Source organism: Nannospalax galili, unplaced genomic scaffold, assembly GCF_000622305.1.
Source record: "Nannospalax galili isolate Female #2095 unplaced genomic scaffold, S.galili_v1.0 scaffold794, whole genome shotgun sequence".
NCBI lineage: Eukaryota > Metazoa > Chordata > Mammalia > Rodentia > Spalacidae > Nannospalax > Nannospalax galili.
The window spans coordinates 1156512-1183207 of NW_008334566.1; the positions used below are offsets into that span (position 1 = coordinate 1156512).

General features: G+C 38.5%; 1 protein-coding gene across 1 annotated transcript in view; it reads left to right on the top strand.

The window, feature by feature from the left end:
• The window catches only part of Foxp2 (forkhead box P2), a 648199-nt gene that overhangs the window by 148007 nt on the left and 473496 nt on the right, over window positions 1-26696 (top strand). The window lies entirely within an intron of this gene.

Below are 26696 nucleotides of genomic sequence, written 5' to 3' on the forward strand. Positions count from 1 at the left end.
CATGTTAGAATGTGTTGATGGACACAAAAATATACTTAAGCTTTCCAAAAGGAGCATAGTGTGTGACATCCATTTGCCACAAGGAATTGGGCTTGAGTCCCCTGGGGTTTACCCCTGACTGTTGCAGAGGTGGTACCTGTAGAAAGGGTTGACAAAATAAGCCATCTTGTCTGCCTCTGCATTGCCTTGGGATAAAAGCCCAGGAAATCCTTGGGGCCCCCTAAGATGCAGTAAGGAGATAGGAACTTTTCTCTCTTTAAGGAGCGTACGAGTCTGAACACTGTCAGAAAGCAATGGCCATCAGTTCCTTGAATTGAGATGAGCCATCACAAATGTGGACATATCTTTTTGGTTTCTCATCTGCTCCTGGGTAGACTACCAGTGCAGCTCCAAATCTGCCCCCATCAGTGAAAACATTGTATGCTTTTACTAAGGGCTCAATTTGCCCTGGGATTCCACAAGCACTGCTGTAGGTGGGCTGTAACACTTGGGGTCAGGGTGGGGGGTGGGGGGGTGGGTGATCCCTGGCCACCCACAGAATGGATGGGACAGGGCTCCTGGGCCACCTTCCCTGACCAGGCCTTCCCAGCCATCCCAGAGACGGTCACAGCGTACACGCCAATGGTGGGGCTTTTTTGTTTTGTTTTGTTTTTTGTTTTTTGTTTTTTAAATGCACCTGGCAGTGGCTGGTCCCCAGCCAGGGGGTGGTCCCCTGCCCAGGTTTTGCGCAAGTCCCTGACTTGAGCATGCGTTAGACTCCTTGGTCCGTGTTTCAAGACGGGTTGAACAGGCAGCTTTCACCACTGACCCCATGCACTCCGCTCCACCCTGCCTTTCTGAAAAAGGAACCCATGGGTCCTGGTTTTATGGGTCCCGGGAAGCCCTGAAGCTGGCCAGGGCATGCCCAAGGTGCTGCTTGTTACTTTGGCTGCTTTTGGTTTCACTTCTGTTGCATTTCTACATTCTTCCTCAAACTCTTCCCATGATTCCCATGTATCCCCAGTAAAAACATTAGCCCCAAGTAGCCAGGGAGCCAAATGAATGGCCTCTGCCCAAACCTTTTGAGCTGGATCTGACAGATCCAATCACCTACTTTTAAGCATATCTCTCCGCGCCTTAAGCACTGGGTCCTCAGGCTTACTAGTTGTGTTACCCATCTTTCCGGTCTCGCTTACCCCAAACTCCTGATTGGCCCCAATCTTTTTTTTTTTTTTCACCTTCTTTCGAGCCCCAGCTGCGAGTGCCAGTTGTGGGGGGTTCCAGCCTACATCCCCCACGTGAGGATGACTGGGCATGAGTAAGCGTGCCATTCACCAGCCCTTGCCACCCCCTAGCACCAGGAACAATCAGACCCAATGGGGAGCCTAGTCAAGCAGGGACTCATTTATTGCAGGTGTTACAGAGCTTATAAAGGCATCTGGAAATCCCCTTCCCCCAGAGGATGTATCTTAAGGATGATCACGCACTGATCATGCACTCCTCAGCAGTGCGGAAGTATCCTTCAAACATTTAAAACAAGTCAGGCTGTGCCCCAGTATCTTCCTCTCGGATCTCTGCAAGGTGGCCCCCACATCTCCCCGCTCCCTGACTGTGGACGTAATGTGACCAGCTGCCTCACACTCCTGACACCATGACTTCCCACTATGATAGACTAGACCCTCAAATTATGAACCAAAATAAACTCTTCCTTTCACGAACAAGGAGGAGAAGGGGGAGAGGAAGGGGAAACGAGGAGCCAGGAGAATGAAGGATGATGAGAAATTGGGAGCATTCTCTCTCCTCTCTACAGACAACCTTTAAACCGCATAGCTTGTACGTACAAATGTCTTGGAAAACTCATATTTTTGGTGCCTAGTGTTTAATGTTGGGTTTCCCTTTTCTTTACCAACTTCAGTTAGTCTGTTAACAAGTAGGCTTGGTAAAGGATTTAACTTACACTACTCAGAAGACACTTGGTAAATGACAGAAAGTAAAATCATGACAAAGTATTTTGCTGTGGTCTGGCTTTTCTCTTTGTGTCCACTAGATGGCAGAATGAAGCCACATTAGCTGTAAGCGTCCCAAGTTTCAAATGATCGAACTACTTTTGTTTGGTTCCTTTTTCATCTAGTGGAAAAGAAAAAGTAAAAGTTGTACATACAAATATCATGACTATTTCTAGTACATAAGTGGGGGCATACTGACTGAGAGAGCTGAAGTTGCCTTAAAGAGCTCAGCCTAACATGGTAGCACAGCTGTAATCCCAGTACCAGGGAGGCTGAGGCAAAATGGTGAGGACGAAGCCAACTTCTATAGCAGGTTCAAGGCCGGCTTCAAATACATAGAAAGACTCCCCCTAAAAGAAATCCATCACCTTCTTACTCCCTCTGTCTGCAGCTTCAGTACAGGATTCATCCTTTAGAGGTCCCCCGATAGAATCATTACACTAACCCAAGTGAAACTCCCTTTGAGCCTGGCACTCTGCTTGCAGCCCCATCTCACTTAATCCTCACAGGGAGACCATATAATGTCACTTTCACTTTGTAGTATAATTAGAAATTAAGAATTGAAGGCTCAGGGTATAGTTCAGTGGGTGGGCTGGTATCTAGTATGTGTGAGGCCCTGGTTAACTAACAAAAAAGGAGAGGGGGAGAAGGAGGAGGAAGGAGGGAGGCAGAAGACGAGGAGGAGGAAAGAGGAGGAGGAAGGGGAGAATTTAAGGAACAACAGCTTACCCAAAAAGATAGGCTTGGTTTTGAACCTGAAGGTGTAGAATTTCACTCATTTTCTCTTGATTATTCTGCCCCCCACTGCAACTGTCACTGGCACCTCCCACTTATGAATGTTAACCTCTGGTGTTTTGAAAGAGAATGTCCCCCACAGGCTCCAAGTATTTGGCCATTTGTCTCTAGTTGGTGGTGCTGTTTGGGGAAGGGGGTGGGAGATGCAGCCTTACTAGAAGAAGCACATCACTGGGGGTTGCCTTTGAGACTTCTTAAGGCTTGATAGACTTTCAGGTGCTCTCTGATTCCCGTGCCTGCTTGAAAATGTGATTTCTTGGCTTTCTGCTCTGGTCACCTCTGCCACCACACCTTCCCTGCCATTTTGGACTCTAATCCCTCTAGATTCATCAGCCAAATGGAGTCTTCATAAGATGCCTGCCTTGGTCATGGTGTTTTAGCACAGAAACAGAAAACTAATGTAGAAGTTGGTACCAGAGTGTGGGCTGTTGGCTGCGAAGAACCTGACCATGTGGGGTTTTGGAGGAATGTGGAAGATTTTGGAAGTCTGGGCTAGAAAAGCAGAGTTTAATACGCCATTCTAGTAGGTGCCTGGAAGAAAGTGGTGCTGAGAACAGTATAGTTCCAGAGGAAAATAAGAACTTAAGAAGCAATTGGAATATGTTGGAAGAGTCTGGCTAGAGCCTGCCCACAGACAAAAAGCTTGTCTGAGGCTAAGTTGAAAAGAAAAAAAAAAAAATCTTTGGCAAAGATATTTCAAGGCAACCTAACATAGAAATGGTGGCATGGCTATTAATGGTAAATATTATGCAGTGAAAAAAATCTACAGTTAGGAAGACCAAATGGGGCAGAAAGAAATACAAAAAAGCACTAGGAAGATTAATGTTGGAGCCAAGGTATGTCCTGAAGGAGAGGATCCTTCAGAAAAGAAGATTAAAGAGATTAAGGAGAGGCCTAGAAATTTGCACCTAAACAATGGAGAGAGGGCCTCAGGGCAAGACCACATTCAGTTTAGCCTCCAACTTGTGAAAGGAAAATGCTGCAAAGGATTTCTGTTAGAAAACCCCCAAGGAGAAAAGCTTCTAAAGTGGATGAAGCAGGCTGGGGTCCATCCCAAACTTGCAGCCAAACTTGGTAATGTTGTTCACCTGGTGCTGGTTTAGAAGCATGAAAGATGCAAGAATGAAGGGATCATCTGTTCTTCCTCTGCAATTTCAGGGAACCATCAAGGTCAGGCAGCCTGCCACAGGGGCGGGGTGGGTATGTGTGTGTGTGTTGGAGGGGAGGCTGCATAAAGAAGGCCCTGATAGGCCATTGTGTGAAGTTATGAAGGTGAAGCCTGGTTGGCAGTGGAATTTCCAATAAGAAGTTTGTGATGCCAGAGCTGTAAGACATCTGCCAAGAAGAGCTGCATAAAGGGACTGATACCAGCCCAAGAGAGTGGTATGAAGACACTCTCTCACATATGTTTCACACAGCAAAGCCAGAGAGGCTGAGCCATCTAATCCCTTTGGAAGTAAAATCTCAGAAGTCATATGTGGAGCTAAGGGATTTGATATTTGTCTTCTTGGTTTTCAGTCTTGTTTTGGTCTGGTATTTCCTCACTATCCTCTATTTCTTCCTTTTGGAATGGGAATGTGTCTTCAGTTCCACTCTATGTTGGGAGTATGTAATTTGTCTTTGGATTTTACAAGGGTTTACAGTTAAAAGATTGCTGTGTCTCAGAAGAGACTTTGAACTGTGGACTTTTGAATAGTATTGAGATTGGTAAATACTATGGGGGCTTTTAAGGTTGGGCTAAATGCATTTTTCCATTTTAAATGGTCATGAGTGTATGGGGGCCAGGGAGTGGAATGTGGTGGTTTGAATGAGAATGCTCCCCACCAGCTCCCAAGTATTTGAACATTTTGTCCATGATTGGTGGTACTGTCTTGGGAGGTCTTAGAAATTTTGGCCATGCTGGAGGAAGCACTTCTCTGGGGGAAGGCTTAGAGAATTCTTAAGACTTGCCAGATCTCCAGTTGCCCTTTTGCTTTCTGTACCTGCTTGAAGATGTGAGAGCTTAGCCTCCGTTCCTCCTCCACCTACCTCTGCCACCATGCCTCCCCACCATGATGGACTGATTCTTGGCTCTTTGCAACCATAAGCTAAATAAACTCTTCATTTTATTAGTTCATGGAGTTTCTATTACAGCAACAGAAAAGTAACTAATACAGTGATTTACTTGGAAAGACACTTTTCTGGGCTATAGTTTTTGAGTAGAAAATTTTCAATGGTATTCTCAGCCCAGGGTGTTTCCTCTCAATTGAATTTGCATTTTCACATTCTGGAGCCTTCAATGGGTAGAGTCTTACCTTTGAGATACCTTTCCCAGTCTTCTAGTGCAGAGCACTAGGTTTTTCTCTAACAGTGTTTATCTCTTTAACAGTTCAGCTTCTTTCTCTGCCCCCTCCATGTTGGCAACTGTAAACTTGCTTACATCCCTTTCCTTGCCAAACCTCATATTGTTCATGTCTATCTTTTCTTTCTTAATGTACATATAAGTAAGAGCAATGAGCAGCAGCCTTTCACAGCCTGACTGATGTCCTGCCTTGAAGATTTCTCTGCCAAATAAGTTAGTCCATTATTTTTTAATTCTGTCTCAATCAAGTTCTCAGAGCAGGATCAGAATGAAGCCAGATTCTTTTCATTATGGTCAATAGCTTATCTCCAGATACAGTCATTTCATTTTCCCCCCTGAAACCTCAGGAGTGACACTCCCAATAATTGAATTTATCTCAGGATTCTGTCTTTCCAAATTCCCCTCAAAATATCCCATTTTGCTCAATTCAAGCCTAGAGCTGAAAACTTGCACATTCATCCCAAAAACCAGTTCCCAAAGCCTATGAACCACCCAGTCATGATTATCACAACAATGGCCCCACTTTTGATACCAATTTTCTGTATCAGTTACTTTTCTCTTTATGACAAAAATACCTATCAAAAGTAACTTCAAGAAAGAAGGTTTAATTTTGTCCTACAATTCATGGGTATATAGCCTATCATGGTGGGGAAGTCATGGTATCATAAGTATGATATGACTAGTCACATTGCATAAGCATTCAACAAGTAGAGATAAATGCTGGGGCTCAGTCCATGTTATCTTTTTTATTCAACCTTGAACCTCAGCCCTTGGAATGTTGCTCCTCATGTTTATAGTGGTTTTCCCCTCTTCATTTAGTTTAATCTAATGTCTTCATTAGAGATATACTTAGAGTGAGTCTAGATCTTATCATTTTGACATAGAGAATTAACATCACAAGTCATCAAAATTATTTATGGATTCTGAGTACAAGTCCTTAATGAAATATGTTCAAAATTTTCTCCCAGTAAATGGTTGTGTGTGGTTTGAATGAGAAATGTCCCCCTTAGACTCAGGTATTTGAACACTTGGTCAATTGGTGGTACTCTTTGAGGAGGGTCATGGTACCTTTAGAAGGTGTGGTATAGCTGAAGGAAGCACATCACTTGGGATAGGCTTTGAGAGTTCATAGCCTTGCCCCACTTCTACTTTTAACCACTTTGCTTACTGTGTGCTTGTGGGCCCTCAGTTTTCTACTCTGGCTGCCTCCTACCATGCTTCCCTGCCTTGATGGATCTTATCCCTTGGAAGCCATAAGCTCAAATCAGCTCTTCCTTTTGTAAGTTGCCTTGGTCATGGTATCTTATCGCAACAACAGAAAAGTTGTTGACTCCACTTATTTTATACTTCTATATTTGCTAATTCATTGGAATGACTTCTCTGTCTTTATATCATTGTTTTAATTGCTGCACTTGAAACAAATCTGATATTCTGTTTCATTTTAAGAAGTCTTTTGGTTATCCAAAGTTTTGTATTTCCACACCCATTTCAGGGTTATTTTACTCATTTAATAACAAAATTGTGTTAAGATTTAAAAAAATATTTTATTATTATTTTCAATTTTAAGAATATGAGTGTTCAGCCTGCTTGTGTGTAAGTGTAACCATGTCATGCAATGCCCATGGAGACCAGAAGAGGGCATAAGATCCCCTGGAGCTATAGACATTGTTAGCCACCATGTGGGTGCTGGGAATTAAACCTGGTACTCTGCAAGAGAAGCCAGTGTTCTTAACCACTGAACTATGTCTTTAGCCCACTATGTTAAGAGTTTGATAAGGTTATTTTATTTTATATTTTGAGGCAGGGTCACCCTGTGGCCCCATGTGGCCTCGAACTCACTATGTAATCCAGACTGGGCTCTATTTCACAGGGATCCACTTGCCTCTGTCTCCTGGGTGCTGAGAATAAAGTCATGCACCACAATGCCTGGTTAATAGGGTTATTTTTAATATGTAGATTAATTTAGGAAGAATTACTTCAAATAGCCCATCTTAAGTGAACATTTTACTTATAACTCAAGATTTCCCCTTCAAATTTAAGGAGTGTTGAATTCATTTTCAAAGTTTTCATACATTAATTTTATGTAAAAATGTTTATTAACAATATTTTCAAACTATCTCAGTAGAAAATAATTTATTCTATTCTTATCTGTATTCTTGGTGTAATAAGCACCCTAAGCAAAAGGCAAGAATTTAGAAAAAATAATGTGCTCTTTTCTTCTTGAGAAATATGCTTAGTTTAATTTTGCAAAGTGTTTGAGTTTGATATAATATCTATTAGAAAATGTGGACAGGATCTTTGTAATAACTATTTTGAATTTGTCTTTCATACTATAGCAACTGATTTTTCCACATTATTGTGCTTTTACATCTTTTCTGCTCTTGTTGTGGTCCAAAATTTGTTTTTAGTATTAGTTATAATATATCTAGCTAACTTGTAAAGGAAGGAAATAGAATTATTTTTTGTGAAACAACTTGTGTGCTAATTATTTTGTAACAAGTAAACAGAATCTTGTGGTATAATGAATTTTGTTCCTCCAGATGAAAAAAGCAAACGCTTCAGAGAGTTAGAGACCAGTTGAAAATGCCAGGCCTATCTGTCAAGAAAGGCTTTCAATCTAGGTATTTGAACTCAAGGGTGATAAACAGGCAAAAAAATGGATTTTGACATTTAAAATTTGACCTTAAAGTGTGTCTTGAGACATCTTGACTCTCTTCTGGTCAAAGTTTTTGTTTTTTGCTCCAGTTGTTTATGCCTTGTACATTCTAGAATGATCTTAAAGCAAATTAGAATACACAAAATACAACAAGATGGCATAAATTAAAAGTAGGAATAAAATTAGACAGAAAAACAAGGATGGGGAAAGTTCTTTTCTAAGAAAAACAACAACATATCCTGTACGTGAATATTGCCTGAAGACTGGAAAAATGTGAGTTGGAAAGGGCTGTGTAAGTCAATGTGCTTGCTGGGTCCTGCTTCAGTTGCTGCTCTGGTCAGAATGCACGTGTGAAAGTGAAGTCTTAGTTACCTCTTCTCTAAGTACCAAACACTGTCTTATATGTGATAAGTCCTGAAAAAATGATAGCCGACTTTGATTTACTGAAAACTTTATGGTCAGCATCCAAATATTATTATGCTAGTTAATTCTTTTTAATTGAAAGGAAAACATGGGTTTTAGACTTCTCTGTTAGTGCTATTTGTTATAAGTACCATACTTTTATTTTCTTAAAGTATACTTTGGAAGATCTGATTTGCAATTTGCTTACTATTGATCTTATTTATGTAGGCATCTTAGGAAATCACTTTATGGTAGAGCTCCACATTCTCCTAGTTGACTATGACTATATGGCTGTTTTATGCATCTGAATGTTGTACTGTTTTCATTTGTTCTTCCCTTAACTATCCACTTTTTGGGCCCAAAAACAAAGACTGTATGCTTTAGAGACTGTAATATTCATAAATGCTAAACATTTAAGTTTGTAAAGATAAAAAGAATTCAAGAGATTATTTAATTGAACAGTTTTCAGAAAAAGCCTGCTGGTGCCATTCATGTTCCCATTTAGCCTACTTAATTTGTAAACACTTGCAATTAATTTCTTTCGGTGAATCAAGTGGTATCTTCTACTCTCACATCTTTTCTACAAGCTTTTAAACATATAATTAGCTTTATAGCTGCTTGACTTGACATTTTTAAATCCAAGGTGTGGTAGTCCAGGCCTAAATTCCTATCACTTGGTTGGTAAAAACAGGATCGGGCATTCAAAGACAAGTTCAGTGATGTAGCAAGTTTGAGGCCAGACGTCTGACTCTATCTCAGAAAGCAAAACTAAAAGAAACAATAAAAAATATTTTCTGAGGTTGTCCTCAAAGGACCTAAGTATGAACAAATATCAGTTATTATCTGAACCATACTTATTTTGACTGAAGCTTCATTTGAATGATATGATTAAAGGTTTAAAGAAATTACATATGATATTCCAAAATTTGAAAATTAATCAGTTAGAAAAATTAATTGTAATAATTAGTTTTAGGTAGAATGCTAAAATTCCAGAAACCTTGCTAAGCAGTGATGCAGAAACTTCAACCACATAGGACTCTTACCTGGCAAGACCCTTAGTAAATTCAACTTCACCTAAGAAAAGCACCGATTGTGGATCAAAGCTACATTTTTTATATATTCTCAGTTAATTTCATGGGAAGGAAAATAAGAGCATAGAAAACTACTAAAAATTTCTGTAACAGATTATAATTAGACTTACACTTTTCCATACTGACTTAATTTTATGCAGTTTGAGGTTTTGCTCTTAAGATTCCATGATTCCATTTTTTATACTGAATATGTCATTGATTATCCTTAATAATGTTACTATACTTTCCTCTGTTTTCCTTAGATGAAAAGACGCTAAATGACAAGGCTGTGGGGGTTAGTCCATGACCAACCATTTTATCAGGAGCTCATGTTCAGCTATGATGCACCACACATTGGGTACTTCTGAAAAACAAAATAATGAGTTATTAAATACCAAAAGTTGAATTTATAATAAGACCTTAGATTTCACTTAGATTTCTTTGGATCAATAATTTGGTAAGCCAGATATTATCTCTGACTGAAGATTTCCTAAGTTAATTAAAAAAATCTTTAAAAGTTTTTTGTTTTGAAAAATTTATACACATATACAATGTATCTTCACATATTAGTTTTGTGTTGCTGTGGTAAAACACCATGACCAAGGCAACTCTTAGAGGAAGAATTTATTGAAATTATGATTCAGAGAGCTGAGTGGCCATTATGGCACTGAAGCATGGCAGGAGATAGTGGAAGAAAAAAGCTGAGCACTCAGATCTTCAAGCACATAGAAGGGCGGGGGGTGGGAGAGAGAGAGAGACAGAGAGAGAGAGAGACAGAGAGAGAGAGACAGAGACAGAGACAGAGAATGAATGAATGTGACTGAATAAGTCGAACAAGGCTATGAACTCTCAAAGCCCACACCCAGGGACGTACATATTTCCTCCATGAAGGCCATACCTCCTAAAGGTTCCATGACATTCCCAAACAGCTCTACAAACTAACCAATTCAATTACTTGGTGCCTATGAGGGGCATTTTCATTCAAACCACCACAATTCACTCCCTGGCTCCTAGAGGTTCATGCCATATCATAATGCAAAATGCATTTAGTCCAACTTTAAAAATCTCCATAGTCATTCATAATCTCAATATTATCTAAAAGTCCAGAGTCCAAAGTCTTTCCTCAGACTCAAGCTAAATCTTTAACTGTAAGCCTCTGTAAAATAAAAAAGCAAACAACATGCTTCTAACATATAACGGCACAGAATAAACATTCCTATTCTAAAAGGGAGGAATTGGGCATAGTGAGGAAATACTGGACTAAAACAAGACCAGAACCCAACAGGGAAAAGACCAAATCATGTACTCCAACATCTGATGTCTGGGACTTTAATTTCAAAGGGGTATATGGCTCCACTCCTCATATTTTGCTGCCTCTAACATTCATCTCATTCTTGGGCTGTTTTCACTCCATGTATACAGGTCTTCTTGTCAGATGTCTCACAGCTCTGGCCTCGCTAACATTTTGGGTTCTCTACAGTCAAGGCTTCACCTTCCCCACTTCATGCAATGGCCTCTCAGGGCTTTTTGGTCTACCAGGCCCTTCTTTATACAGGGACTCCCCTGCCATAAGATGCCAGGGCTCAACTGTTATCTGAAACTATAGAACAGAATTTGATAACCCCACTCTTGAATCTTTCGTGCCTCCAAAACCAGCTCCACATGAATGACAATTCCAAGTTAGGCTCTCAGCATGGGATGGACTTTGGCTCCTGTCCTCCACATAACTGAAACTTTTTTATGCTATGGTTTTCTAAACACAACCCCTTAAAACTCCTTATGCTTTCTCCTTTCAAAAGTTGGAAGCTTAGCTGCGTGAGGCCTTATCTGGGGACATTCTTTCCAGTGTTCAGTGAAGATCTGGAAGCTTTTCCTTAATAGTTCTAATTTCCTTAGCAATGGGAGCCCTTCTTCCAGGGCACATCTTGGCTGCCTTGGTGCCAACATTAAGCTTCCTGGCTCTCTTTCCTCTCCCAACTGTAGATTTTGTATTTCTGCCTCATTTGTTCTTTTCCATTGTAGATATGCATAATATTCATCATTAATAACCAAATCAGATTCAACATTAGGCTTCCTTAAAATTTCCTCTCCCAAGGAAATTAGTCCTTTAGTTTTTAATTTAGACTTATGCAAGTTCTTGGACCATAGGCAGAGGGAAACCAGATTCTTTGTCAAAATACCCTAGTTGCTATTTAAGTCTTTCTTCCCATCTCCCTCTGGAACATCTTGAGCCAGGCCTTTACTAGATGGGTCCATTAAGCACTGCTTACAGTATTCAACTGCTTTTCTAGTCCATACTTCCAAAGTCTTCCACATTCCTCCCCAAACTGACATGATTAGGTTCTTCACAGCAACAGTCTACTCTCTAGTGATACCAAAATATTGGAGGTGGTCTTTGAGAGTGACAGAGCCTTTCTTAGCTCTGTTGTACTGAGCTTGAGAGGCTAGGGTCCTGGAAACGCAACTGCCATCAAAGCTACCTCTAATCAGAAGCTTTTGGGTTCTTGTTTTGAGAATTCAAAGAATAAACTTCATAGCCCACAGAGGGTGAGTTTTTGAGAGAAATATTTTATTATGGGGAACTTAGGATAGAGAAAGGAGTTCCTATAGAGTAGGGAGAGTTCCCAGGACTGTGATACCATGGAGTCTCATTACTCAGGAGTTAGGGTTAATAAGAGTCTAGTGAACAGAGGAGACAGGGAGATGAACTGATCAGTCCGTATGCTGAATAGTTCTAGTGGTTAACGTGACACACCTGGGTAGAAGGAGCCTCAATTGAGAAATTTCTTCCACTAAATTAGCCTGTGGCCATGCCTGTGGGGTATTTTCTTGATTGTTGAGTGATGTGGGAGGGCTCAGCCTACTGTGGGCAGTGCCACCCCTTGGAGGGCGGTTCTGTATTGTATAAGAAAGTAGGCTGAGCATGCACCAAAGGAGCAAGCCAGTAAGCAGCATTCCTCCATGGTCTGTACTTCAGCTCCTGCCTCCAAATTACTGCCCTGAGTTCCTACCTTGGACTCCCTGATTAGTTGTGATCCAGAGATGTAAGCTGAATAAAACTTTTCCTCCCTAAGTTGGTATTGGTCAGAGTATTTTGTCACAGCAATGGAGAAACAAACTAGAACAGTCCAGTTCTCATTCCAGGGGTTCAAGTCACTCTAGGTTCTGGTCACATCCTCAACTTGTCTTCAAGGAATAGGGTATTACTTTGGGGGAAAGGAGATAAGGGTAAAACCAGACCCTCTTATTGGCATCCTCAGCCTCTAGCTATGGCAAAATCAGAGACATGTTTGGATTAGATAGTTCTGGCATCTCTAGCCTCAGGTACGGACAAGTTTACTCGCAGATCCAAGGGAATTTCTAGCTCTCAATGGAGAAAAATCTGGTCATCTTTGTTTGGGGATCTTTACCCTAAACTGCCTAGCCAATTTCTACCTCCTGCTCTCACCACTAGTACCAACTTCTGTAGTAGTTATTTTCTTTTCTTTTTAAAAAAATTTTATTTAGTATTTTTATGTGTATGTGTGTATTGCCTGCATGTAGGTAAGTGCATCCATGTCCTGCAATGCCCACAGAGGGCAGTAGAGGATATCAGAGCCCCTGGAACTGGAATTACGGACAGTTGTTAGCTGCCATGTGGGTGTTGGGATTCAAACCCAAGTCTCCTGCAAGAACAGCCAGTGTTCTTAATGGATGAGCCATCTCTCCAGCCCCATGTAGTACTTATTTTCTATTGCTATGAAAAAAACACCATGGAAAAGAACTTATGGAAGGAATGGTTAATTGGAATTATGTTTCCAGAGAGTTAAGAGTTCATCATGGCAGGGACATGGCAGCAGAGATCGTCAGAGCAGAAAGCTGAGGGGTCACATCTTCATTCACAGGAAACAGAGATACAAAAATGGAAGTGGGACAAGGCTATGAACTCTCAAAGCCCACGTCCAGTCACCTACTTCCTTTAACAAGGTTACATCTCCTAAAGGATCCATGAGCTTCCCAAAAGAACACAGCAACTGACCAAGTATTCAAATACTTAGAGCCTATGAGGGACATTTTCATTTAAGACACCAGACTTAATCATATTTATTTCTCATTCACACCCTTCAGCTCTGCTATCCTCCTCAACATAGATAACATCTCCCTTACAACTTCCTGTCTTGTTTTTATAACCCACTAAGTTCAGTTAGTGCTGCCAATGTACAGATATATGTGGGATCATTCACTGAGGCATAGGCAACCTACCAATGACTGCCTATATCTCCCAAAAAGTGATTCTCCCTCCCTCATCTGCCATCAACTGCCATTTGCTCCTCAGCTAGGAGAGGGGCATTGACAGCCTCTCCTACCTCCATGCTAGAATTTCTAATTCAATTGATCTTGTGGTGGTCTTGTGCAGGTGACAAAAGCTGCTGTGATTTCATGTGTGTAACAACTGTCATGTCTAGAGGATATCCTTTCTCAGCACTCTGCCTGTTTGGGCATGAATTTCCTCCAGTAGAGCAGGCCTTAAATCCAATCAAATAACCAAGTGGTTACCCCCATAAATAGTCTTGCTGCTGTGGTACTAGTGGGTACATCTTGCCTGAAAGGTCATTTTTGTACCATGCAGGTAAAACCATTGATGTTCTTTCTCCCCCAGCAGGTTAGATAGTACTTTCCAGCAGTATGAAAGATAGCAGGGAGAGAGTTTCCTGGTCATTTCAAGATTGATTAATCTGGGGCCTGGAGAGATGGCTCAGTGGTTAAGAAGACTGATCATTCTTGCAGAAGACCCGGGTTAAAATCACAGAACCTACATGTTAGTTAGCAACTGTCTGTAACTCCAGTTCCAAAGGATCTGAAAACCTCTTCTGTCCTCCACAGGCATTACACCATATACACGCATACACATAAAATAAAAATAATAAATAAAATATTTTTAAAAGACTGATTAATCTATGTCTTGCAAGAGAAGTGTGTCTTGTCATTAGCAGTAGGATCTTATTTTCTAATTATGGTGGGTAAACAGGAAAAATGGAAATATCCAGTCTTGGATATGGGTACCTTTTGATGCCACCCTGACCAATAATTCTTAGGACAGTAACCTGCCTGGGATTGACATTTTCATTTTATAACCCATGTGTCTGTGGAGAAACATTGGCCTATGTGGGATACTCTATTCAAACACCATATTCATTTTTTAAATTATACTTGATTAGCTTATGAACTAGTGGAGTTGTCATAAAGTGTCTTCATACATCTTTCATTTTGAGTTGATCCTCTGGTATTCCTTATCCTCTGATCCTCTCCCATCACCACATAAATCTTTAGAACACCTCCAATCCTGCCCCCAGATCTTTCACATTACATGTTGTTCTAGCTCCTTTTGTTACACTTTTTTGGGGGGTTTCCTTGTCATAGTTCTCATTAGCTTAACCATTTCATGGAGATTCTTAAGATTAGAAAGAACTGTGCAAGCACAAGCCAGATAAAACCCAACATGGGTGGGGGAGGTGGATATGAAGCTTCAGCCCTAGCTGAGAATTTATTGATATTTGATGACTGTTAGGAGAGTTAGTTTTCTTGAAGGGTGTAATATCAGGTAGGTTGAGCAGACTCCAGTGGATAGACTGACACAAAAGAGCATCTGAGGACACAGATTAGCCTTGATAGGTGTGCTGGATAGCTTTGTTGTCAACTTGACACACCTGGGCTGAGGGAGTCTCACCTGGGGAATGTTCCCCATTGGACTGGTCTGTGATCATGTCTGTGGGGCATTTTCTTGATTGTTGAGTGATGTGGGAGGGCTGTGCCACTCCTGGGCAAGTTGACCTGTATTGTATAAGAAAGCAGGCTGCTGAGCATGGACCAAAGGAGCAAGCCAGCCAGCAGCATTCCTCCATGCCCTGTGCTTCAGCTCCTACCTCCAGGTTCCTGCCCTGAGTTCCTACCATGCAACTCAGAACTCAGTTCTTCCTTGTGTGAAGAACTGTGACCTTGAAAATGTAAGCCAAAGAAACCCTTTCCTCCCCAAATTGGTGTTGGTCAGAGTGTTTTGCCACAGCAATTGAAGGCAAACTAGAACAATAATTCTTAAAATCAAGGAAAGGAATAATAGGTGACATGAAGTGTGAGGGAATAGTATATTGGGGGTGAGGGAAGGGGGTCTGAATGTCATCAAAATACATTGTATGTAAGTCTCAAAGAATCTATTAAAAATAATGTGAAGCACCAAATAACTTCTTACTGCATTTTAGGAAATCATCTTATATTGGATTTGTTGTTCTGAAGTTCGGACACTATAATAAGATAACACAGTATTAGTGTGCACAGAATGGGAACCATGAGTATACAACAGTGGTGTGGACCCCAGGCTTCCATGGAGCACTGGGAAGGTGCACAAGACAATTCTATTCTGGCTAAGGGACTTTGCTCAGTAACTGCTCTGACTCGCTCCTTCTGGCAAAATGCTTAGCTCTCTGCTTTCTTCACTGCTTAACTTTACATAATCCTAGGCTGAATATGCATTTTATTTTAAAATTTTGATAACTTCCAAGAGAGCTGAAGAAGTGTATAAAGAGCTGAGAAAATGCTATTTATTCTTGTATGGTAGTTCCTCAGTAATTATAATCCTTTAGAAATGTGAATGTGTTACATTTCTATCTTACGTGGCTAGTTGAAAACTTATCAGGATTTGTGTAAAATGCCCTAATTTCAGATGTTTGAAAGGATTTTGGATATTGATTATTACTGAAGCATGTGAAAATAATATATCCCGATTGATTATATTCAATTTTTTTGAGTTAGTATTTGTCAAAGTACATTAACTCTGAGAAGACTCATCACTAACATTCAGTTTTCTCATGAAAATGTGGATGCTTTAAATTTGATGGTGGAATATGAAATGATCTTATCTAGACCTTTGGGAAGAGTGTTCTCCTGAACTGATAAGTCTCAACCAGTCTGGAGAAGTATTCTTCTGTCAAGTCCTATTTCAGGTTAAAAATTTGTGTGCAAAACTTAATTACTATTCAACATTTAATAAAGTATTAAATACATGTTTTACTAATAAAATAAGAATTTTCAAAATCGATGTAATATCTTATGTGGTTCCAAGGATAGAATTTGCTTAATTTTTTTAATGGTTTTTAAAAATATACTCATGTGATTTATTTGTTATTGAGAATTTCATTCCTGTATTTAATGTGTTTTAATAAAATCCATACTCATTTTCATCCCTTCAATTCCTACCCATTACCCCTCCCACCATTTTCCCCTCTCAACTGCATGTGCTTTCTCTTTAAGAAAAAGAAAAAAAGAAATAACAGAAATCACTGAGTTCTCTTATACATGGGTGTAGGACCATCAGTGGAATGTGGTTAGCCTTTCAGGGGCAAAGACTGAACAAAACCTTCTCTTCCCCAATAGCCATTAACAGAGAATTTGCTCCCTTTTTATATCAATAAGTTAATCACCAACCTTAACTTTATAAAAATTACTGTTTTTTAGGTTAAAATAGTTGATATCTGAGGGTTATAGTCTATTGTTGTGTGCTCTTATGACCAATATATAGAAATACTGTGTTTTGCATTCTGAAATTTATGAAAAGAAAGCATGTTTGTTCATATCTTGTTTCTCTACTTGTCTATCCTCAGCATAGTGTGCTCTCAGTGTTGGTTTCATAAAATACTAGGCCTTGTTTATTCCTGCATGTATCATCATGCCTAGAAACTACCTGACACATAGTAGATCATCATTATATATTTATTGAATAAATAATGTGAGTAGGCAGTTTTAAAGTACAAAGTATATGCAGATCTTTACCTCCACCTCATCAAACCACTCAGAAAATCAAATAAATTCCTCCTAGTATTCAGAAACTTCTGAGAGACAGACACAGGTGTCAGGCAGATGGAGATCAAAGTGACAGTTTTATTACGTGGAGACTGAATTGGAGGACAGCATTTTGTGTGCAGATAAAAATCAACCTCATCTACAAATTAGTATGTCTACCCTGCCCTGGCACACATGGACATTACCAGGCCTCCACCACAGAAAAACGGATCAAATAAGTCTGAATAATGGAGGAGCATATGCTTGGTACATCCTCTGGATCTCCAGACTCTGGAAATGTGGCGCTCCTAGAACAGTAAAATGTAAGTGAAGGGACAGAATGAAGGCCGTCATTTTCTTCATAGAAAACTCACAAGGAACTGAAGAGTTTGATCAGTGGTTGAGAGCACTGGCTGGTATTGCAGAGGACCTGATTCAGTTCCTAGAATCTAACAAGGGTTTGTAACTCCAGGTCAAGGGGATCTGATACCCTCTTTTGGCGGGGTTTGCACACACAGGTACTCACTCCTAACATACATGCTGGCAAAGCACTAAAACACATAAAATAAAAATAAATAACTATTCTAAATTAAAAAAACAATCTTGTGAAAATAGGAGAAAGGAATAGAGGGCTCCCACTAGCCATGCTACCAAGGTAGAAATCCCTCCAATTAATTATAGTGTTACTTTTGTCCAGATTCTGCGTATCATTTGTAAGATCTAGCTTATAAACATTCAAGAATAACTAAAACAAATCATTTTGTAGTATTCAGTATGGATAAACACTGAACTAAAATAATATAGTGGAAGTTTAAGTAAGGCACGTTTAAACAAAAAAATTCAGAATTCACATATATATTATGTATGGAAAACAGATATTCACTACATTATTTGATTTAAGTTCTCTAGTTGACATGATAAAAATTTCCTTGAGTATAGTTCACCTCTAATTTCTGGTATCTGAGCTGTTGTTTCATAGACCATAATATTGTGAGATGATATATTAGGTTTTTCATATTCTCTTCTTCTACTTGCCATCTCAAAGAAAATTAAATAAAATAAAGCTTCCTAAATTAAATGGAATATATTATTGAAGTCTAGTGTTATCCAAATGTCTTATGTAAATTATCTCACCAAAACAGAAATAATATTTGTTATTATTAGAATGTATAAGATTATTCTGGTTTGATGATAAATTGATATTAAACCATCATTTTTATTACTTAGCAAATGCATTGGTTAAAAAGTTTCAATGTTGTTTATTACAAATACGACAGAAAATAGATGCTTTCAAACTGCGTATAGAATAAAATTGTAAGCTATTTCATTATAGAAGATGTTGCCTTTTAGTTTGTGTCTTCTAATTAACTACAAAAAAGTAACAATGTATGATCTGTAGAAATTAATACTGTCATCTTCCTGGCGTAAAACGGGAAGGGTGGTCAGCCTCTCTAGTAGGCCCTTAGAATACATATGCTTTCTATGTTGGTCTAGGACCCAGGATGTAGCCTATAAAGTGCATTTACTTCTCTGGGCTTAGACTCAGGAAACTAGGGTTTAAAAATAAATTTTTGATTTATTGTGAGAAACTATTTTACTAGGAAAGGCATGCTTAGGTTGATCCAAATTTGGGACTTTCACATATTTGTAGACACAATTAATTAAATGAAGACTTTCATACTGAGATTTCTTATTTCCTATACACAAAAATCAAAACTGTGGGATTGTGAAATCAGAATTAAAAGAGGTTGATATAGTAAGTGTTTTATTCCATTGTTCCACAAAACCTGATGTTCTATCCACCAAAGGTATGATCTTACCACTGGAATCAGAATAATGATTTCAGTTGAATTTCCTGTGACTTAGGGCTACAGTTTTCCAGTCCTGGTGTCTAAATAATGTTTAAATGAGTATTTTAATTTTCACTGTGACTTGTTTTCTTCTGTGTTTCCATGAATAGGAATGAGATTTATATTGGAAAGGAGACAGAATGAAAAAAAATGAAAACTTACCTAATTTTAGCAAAATATCCAAATAGTGTCATGTATTGAATACATTAAGTTTAAATGAATAATCTTTGCTTTTCTGGCAGAACTGTAGAATGTATATATGTTATTTCTGTTGCACATACTGGACAATGTCACTCATTAGTGTTAACCAACTTTCTCTTTGCCTTTGGATTTATATACAAGTTAATAATGGAATATAGTTCCTCACAGAGTATATGGTATGCAAACTAGAGGGAAAAACAGGTAGGCAGGAGAAAATCCTCATAGTATTGTTCAGACTTGAAGTTTGTTTTGCAAGAAATCAAGGAGCCAAGTTAACATCAAATAACATGTTTACTGTAGTAGGATTTTGTGCTTTAACTGGAAATTAAAAAGAATGAGTAACATGATCCTTTTCCTTAGAATGCTTTTAATCACCACAGTCTTATCATTGTCACTGACAAATGTCTTTGGAGAGTTTTGAGACTACAGAGAGAGGCAGCTTTGTAACATGAAGTGGAGAGAATGTTTTCCTGGATGGGAGCACAATGAAGTTAATTCTTGAAAGCTAGGCAGATTTTAGAGGTGAATATAACATTGGAAATTTAATGCAATGTATAGATGGGAGAAATGTGAGAAAAACAGAACCTTCAGGTCACTTTTGAGAAAAATGTCAAGTGATCTTTTGGCCAATAGGATACTTAAAGAAGAGTGGGTTACTATAGTGTAGCAATCCTTAGAGGTAAATAATATGGAACAGGTAGACCTTACTTGATTCCCTTAGTACAACATTCTGTTAAGCACAAGAAATATGAATAAGATATAGTTCTTGACCCTCAAGGAATTCTCTGCCCAGGAATTGATGGATGTGAAAGGCTATAATAAAAGTTTCACCATGAAAAAGCTTTGATAAAAATATAAATAACATCCAGAGAGCTGGAATCATTCATTATTTCGAAGGTTATCTGTAAAAGTGTCAACATATGAACTGACTGTAAGTAAAGTGTGAGCTAGCACAAAAGCTGTAAAGTCACAAGGCACGCAAATAGTAGCTTGCTGAAAAACGAAGTGGTACAATTGGTCTGTGGTTCACAGAAGAAGGTGGAGAGATGTGAGGACAGGGGACCTGGAGGAGTCTTTGAATGCTTATCAGTGTGGAGCTGGGAATGAGTCGACATCAACCTTCAAATTCTCTCTTACTGTGTTTTGATCTCCGGTAAGTTTCTTGTCCCCAGTTTCCTAATTTTAATATTTTATTATTTTATTTTTATTTTATGTATATGAGTGGATTACCTGCAAGTATGTAATCGTGCAATGCTTCAGAGGTCAGAATAGGGCACCAGATCTCCTGGAACTGGAGTTATGGATGGTTATTAGCCACCATGTGGGTGTTGGGAATTGAAATAGTGGCCAGCCAGTGCTCTTAGCTGCTAAGCCATCTCTCCAATCCCAGTTTCCTAATTTTAATAATAAAGATGATAATATTAATTTAGCAGTGTTGACTGGAATGCAAATATGTAAAGCACAGGCTAGGAAATCTTCCTTACAGTTGTAGGTGTAGGCCCACAAAGCCTTGTCCCTAGGAGAACTTTACTAAACAGAGTAAAATAAGGCAAGTGTAGGATGTAAGACACTGTTTCACTCCTAAAACTCAGAGCCAATTAATACCATTAAGAGGAAAAGGGTTTAAGACGGTTCTATGAATTTAACATTGTTTAACATTGTTTCTATAGAGTAATTTCCAGAGTTTAGGAAAAGTTTTATCATTTCCCACATAAAGATTTAAAGACAGTAGCCTCTGTTGACTCTAGGTCTTTCTGTGAAGAAAGTCCTGTCTCAGTTTAAATCTGAGTGAGAGTTTAAAAAACAATCTATATGATTTTAAGTTTCTATTTAATGTATGTAGGATGTCTATGTAACATATTACAATTGCTATCAAATCTCATTTTGTCAAAAGACAATATGTGCTCTATCCACAATATTTTAATAAATAAATTCATTGATGTGGTATTAACTTGGAAAATAATTAACATGCATATACTTACATACAATTCAGTTTAAAAGTGCTGTTATCTTTTTTATAACTAAAAACAATTTTTGACAAGTACACATATGTATATAAAGTATTTTGAGCATACTATTCCCCTCTCTTATTCTTCTTAAGCTATTGCTGAATCTCTTCTAACTAGCTGCCTTTCTATCTACAAGTTTGTTTTGATTGTCTGTTTTTATGCAATTCTTACAGGATAGTCATGAGTTCATGACTACACTGGTCATGACCATGTTGAGATGATAGTGTTTCATAATGTCCTTCCATACCCTCCTGTTCTGAAAATTTCTCCTGTCCCCCCTTCTGTGATGTGCCTTGACATGGGTAATATAGATGTGCACTTTAGGTCTGATTATGGTGGAGAGATGCCAAAATAAGGTGATGAATGAGCAAAGACAACCTGATCCTTGGCCTGAGTTAAATGTAAGAAGGAGCTTGATCTGTTTGGAGAAGTCATTCATCTGAGTTCACTCAGAACTGTTCCCTTAAACAAAGGACTATCTCTATTGATTGAAATAGTAAATCCAGCATAAAATGGAAAAGAAATGGACAGCTTTGTTCAATTAAAGAAGAATTTGTTGCTTTCAATAATATTCACTGCTTACAGTGCTGATATTTTCATAATACACTACAAACACACACACACACACAAACACATACACAAACATACACACACAAATTCTGGGTTGGGGCAAGGAAAGGTCATGAGGGGATTGAAACTCTGTTTAGCTTATAAGAACAGCGCCAGGTATGGTTAAATTATTTGTATCATAAGCAAGCCCAGATAGGGTTAAATTATCTAAAAACAGGAAATTAACTTTGCCTACAAAGTTAAATAATATTTCCATTTGTAACAGAAAGTATCCAGAGAAGTCATTCCTGCAGCTGAGCACTCAACAACACTTACTCTAAGTACTTTGAACACTTTATAAGTCTCTGTAGTAACCATCACACACTGTGTAAAGAAACTTCTCTGCCCCAGGATGAAAGCAACACTGATTTATGGATATATACTTAAAAATTTAGACAGCAGAGCCGTCTCTCTCCAGGACCAACCCAGATCCTCAGTGCAGTCCCCAGGAGCCCTTGGGGCCACTTCCCACCCCCTTCTGCCTTTACATCTCTGGGTGGCATGGCCACCAGCAGCCTTAGACAAGTATCTTTCCAGGGCCCAGATCCCAGTCCAACACCCAAATTCCTGAGGGCAAAATCTTTCCTGGAGGGATCCAAACCTTAGGAGAAAGGCTGACAGCATCTGATCCTCATCTGGCTTGGGCCTCTGTGGGAACTCCTGAAGACAAAAGCAATCTGACCATTCAAATATAAAATCAAAAGAGAACCAGAACCACCTTTTCATGCCCAAAAAGTGAACCACAAAGACACATAAAGTTTACTAAAAGAAACAGACTTAAACTTGAAGACTTGAGTCTCACACAAGAATCAGAAACTACAAAAGAAATTCACACGTCAAAATAACAGAGAAAATATAATAACATGAAAAACCAAAATAACATATTCCCACCAAATACCAATAGTCCTCTAGAAGAGTACAATGAGAACGCCCTAGAGATAATGCAAGACACGGAACTCAAAAGAACAATTATAAACATGATAAAAGAATTCAGTGAATTTAAAGAACACACAAAAAAGAAATAAAAGAACTGAAGGGAGATAGGGATAAACTTCTGAATGAATTCATAAAAGAGTTAGAAATATTGAAGAATACTCAGGCTAAAATGAAGAAGGAAGTGAAACACTCAGTAAGCCAATTAGAATCGACACGACAAAGCCTCACCAATAGGATGAATGAAGTGGAAAACAGAGTATCAAGACTGGAAGATAAAGTGGATGAACTAGACCACTCAAGCAAAGATTATGAAAAATTTAAGAAATCACAAGAATGGAATATGCAGGAATTGTGTAACACCATAAAAGTCCAAACTTGCTAATCATAGGCATACAGGAAGGAGAAGAATCCCAAGATAATGGCATGGACCAGATCTTCAACAGAATCATGGAATAAAATTTCCCCAAATTAAAGAAAGACATGCCCATACAAATACAAGAAGCATATAGAACACCAAAGAGACAGGACCAGAAAAGAAATTATCGATGGCACATCATAGTAAAAACACTAAACGTCCAAAACAAAGAGACAATTCTGAAAGCTGCAAAAGAGAAACAAGTCACATATAAAGGAAAACCCATTAGGATTACAGCTGACTTTTCAAATGTCTATTATTGTTGAAGGGTAAAGAAAAATCTTCCATGACATAGACTGAAAGAATTCAGATCCACAAAACCAGCCCTTTAGAGTTTCTGGAAGAAATACAAAGAGCTGAAGAAAGGAAGGACTCTACCAAAGGGGCTGCAGAAAGAAATTCAAGAAGGTATAACTGTGGAAAAGTACAGCTATATCAAGAATGTAAACAGATATAAAAATGACAGGATTCAATACTCATTTTTCATTAATAACTTTAAACATTAATGGACTGAACTCCCCAGTCAAAAGACACAGACTAGATGAATGGATTAAGAAACAAAACCCATTTATTTGTTGTCTGCAGGAAACTCATCTCATTTGCAAGGACAGACACTATCTTAAAGTGAAAGGTTGGAAAAAAATATACGAAGCAAATGGTACTAAAAAAAAAGCAGGCATAACAATTCTATTATCTGATAAAATACTTTAGTCTAAAACTAATCAGAGGAGATAAAGAGGGCCACTTCATTCTGATCAAAGGAACAATAAATCAAGAAGATATTACAATCATGAACATATATTCACCAAACTCTGGTGCACCCAACTTCATAAAAACAATACTACAGGACTTTAAGACCCAGATTAACCCCAAGTCATTAATAGGGCACTTCAGTACCCCACTGTCTCCATTAGATAGGTCAATGGGGCAGAAAGTTAACAGAGAGATATCTGAATTAAACAATACCATATATCAAATGGACTTAACAGACATCTACCGAGTATTCCACCCAAGCACCAAAGGACATACTTTCTACTCAGCACCCCATGGAACAGTCTCAAAAATTGACAATATACTGGGGCACAAAACAAACCTCAAGAAATACAAAAAGATTGAAATAATTGCATGCATTCTATCAGACCACAATGCAATGAAGCTTACAATCAACACTGGAAAAAGCCCTAGTCACCACATGAACACATGGAGATTAAACAACACACTCCTGAATGATGAATGGGTCAAAAGAGAAATTAAGAAAGAAAGAAAATTATTTCTGGAACTAAATGAAAAGGACAATACAATACAACAAAACCTCTGGGACACGCTGAAAGGAGTCCTTTAGAGGGAAGTTTGTAGCTCTAACTTCCTACATCAAAAAATTGGAAAGAACACAAATAAACGACTTAACTTTGCAACTGAAGATACTTGAAAAGCAACAGCAAATGAAACCCAAACCCAGCAGACAAGAAGAAATAGCAAAAATCAGGGGAGAAATTAATGAAATTGAAACAAAGAAAACAAAACAAAAAATCAACAATTCCAAGAACAGATTTTCTGAAAAGATAAACAAGATTGACAGACTGCTAGTCCAGCTAACCAAAAAAAAAGAAAAAGAAAGAGCACCTCCAAATTAACAAAATCAGAGATGAAAGGGGAAACATCACAACAGACAACAGAAAGATACAGAACATTATAAGGGAATACTTTAAAAACCTATATGCTCCTAAATTTGAAAACCTAAAAGAAATGGACAGATATCTAAAGGTATGGGAACCACCAAAACTAAACCAAGAAGAGATTAACAGCTTAAACAGACCCATAACACAAAAAGAAATTGAAACAGTAATACAAAACCTCCCGACTAAAAAAGAACTGCAGGACCAGATGGATTTACAGCAGAATTCTACCAGACATTTAAAGATGATCTATATCCAATACCAGTTAATTTATTCAAAATGATAGAAATGGAGGGAGAACTTCCAGATTCCTTCTATGAAGCCAGCATCACTCTAATATCAAAGCCAGGTAAAGATACAACCAAAAAAGAAAAGTATAGACCCATATCCTTAATGAATATGGATGCAAAAATTCTCAACAAGATACTTGCAAACCGCATACAGACACACATCAAAAAGATCATCCACCATGATCAAGTCAGCTTTATCCCAGAGATGCGGGGATGGTTCAATATATGTAAGTCTAATGTCATAAATCATGTAAATGTGCTCAAAGACAAAAACCACATGGTCATCTCAATAGATGCAGAGAAGGCCTTTGACAAAATTCAGTATTCATTTTTGTTCAAAGACCTAGAGAGAATTGGACTGGAGGGAACATACCTCAACATATTTAAAACCATATATAACAAACCCACAACCAACATCATTCTAAGTGGAGAAATCAAGAAGCATTCCCATTAAAATCATGAACCACACAAGGATGTCCACTATCTCCACTCCTTTTGAACACAGTGCTTGAAACTCTGCTATAGTAATAAGACAGGAGAAGGAAATTAAAGGAGTACTAATTGGAGAAGGAGAAACCAAAATATCCCTTTTTGCAGATGATATGATGTTATACCTAAGAGATCCCAAAAGTTCCACCAGAAAACTCCTAGAACTGATCAACACTTTCACCCTAGAAATTAACATGTTCAGTAAAGTGGCAGATTAAAAAATTAACCTACAAAAGTCTGTAGCCTTTCTATATACCAATAACAAGCAATCAAAGAAAGAGCACATGGGAACACTCCCCTTCACAATAGCTGCAAAAAAATAAAATATCTTGGAATAAACCTGACCAAAGACATTAAAAAGCTCTACAATGAAAATTTTAGATTTTTAAAGAAAGAGATTGACGAAGACATCAGAAGATGGAAGGACCTCCCATCCTCATGGATTGGAAGAATTAATATTGTGAAAATGACCATCCTACCAAAAGTCATTTGTAGATTCAACACAATGCCAATCAAAATCCCCATGATATTTTTCACAGAATTGGAAAAAAAGCATTCTAGATTCATATGGAAGCACAAAAGACCTCAGATAGCCCAAACAAACCTGAGCACTAAGAGCAATGCTGGGGGATTACTATACCAGATTTTAAGCTATATTACCGAGCTATAGTTATAAAAACAACATGGCACTGGCACAAAAATAGACCCATAGATCAATGCAACAAAGTTGAAGACCCAAATATAAGTAAATACAATTTCAGCCACCTGATATTTGACAAAGTGCTCAAGAATATTCACTGGCGGAAAGAGAGCATGCTCAGCAAATGGTGCTGGCAAAACTGGATCTCCACCTGTAGAAGAATAAAACTCAATCCCTATCTTTCACTCTGCACAAAAGTCAATTCCAAATGGATCAATGTAAAGCCTGAAACTCTGAAACTGTTAGAGGTAAACATTGGGGAAAACCTACAAGATACAGGTGTAGGAAAGGATTTTCTAACCCGGACATCAATTGTTCAGGAAACAAGGGCAAGAATTAACAAATCGGACCTCATTAAACTAAAAAGCTTCTGTACATCAAAGGAGACAACCAAGGAAGCAAACAGAAAACCCACAGAATGGGAGAAAATCTTCACCAGCGACACATCTGATAGAGGTTT